Raw genomic sequence first — 582 nt, 5'->3', positions numbered from 1 at the left:
AAATAATATTTCTCTTATTAACTAAATTAATCCTATTTAAAACTAAATACTTACCTTTAAAATAAACCCTAATATAGCTACAATATAAATAATAATTACATTGTAGCTATTTTAGGATTTATTTTTATTTCACAGGCAACTTTCAATTTATTTTTTTTTTTTTTTTTTTTTTTTTCTTTTTTTTCTTTTTTTTTCTTCAGCCTCCTGAGAGGCTGTCAAAAATTGTCAATGCTGACTATATTTCAAGTCATCATGACGGGGTATTGGTAAAAGTTTTCAATTAGCAATAATCACGCCTCGGTTGAACCTCATAGGCTACGATACTGCCACTGCGCAAAGCTACTTTCAATTTATTTTAACTAGGTAGAATAACTATTAAATAGTTATTAACTATTTAATAGCTACCTAGCCAAAAAAGAGAAATTTACCTGTAAAATAAAAACTAACCTAAGTTACAATTATACCTAACACTACACTATCATTAAATAAATGAATCCTATTTAAAACTAAATACTTACCTGTAAATAAACCCTAAGATAGCTACAATGTAATTAATAATTACATTGTAGCTATTTTAGGGTT

The 582-nt window shown here is 25.8% G+C and overlaps 1 non-coding gene across 1 annotated transcript; it reads right to left on the bottom strand.

The window, feature by feature from the left end:
- Window positions 1-200: 200 nt before the first annotated feature.
- LOC128650596 (U4 spliceosomal RNA) lies at window positions 201-341 on the bottom strand. The gene has a single exon (XR_008400876.1). It is a non-coding gene; the product is annotated as a U4 spliceosomal RNA (small nuclear RNA).
- Between the last annotated feature and the right edge of the window lie 241 nt (window positions 342-582).

Source organism: Bombina bombina, chromosome 2 (genome assembly GCF_027579735.1).
Source record: "Bombina bombina isolate aBomBom1 chromosome 2, aBomBom1.pri, whole genome shotgun sequence".
In the NCBI taxonomy this organism is placed as follows: Eukaryota; Metazoa; Chordata; class Amphibia; order Anura; family Bombinatoridae; genus Bombina; species Bombina bombina.
The sequence above is the reverse complement of the archived record's forward strand: the minus strand, read 5'-3'. Positions and strand labels throughout refer to the sequence as shown.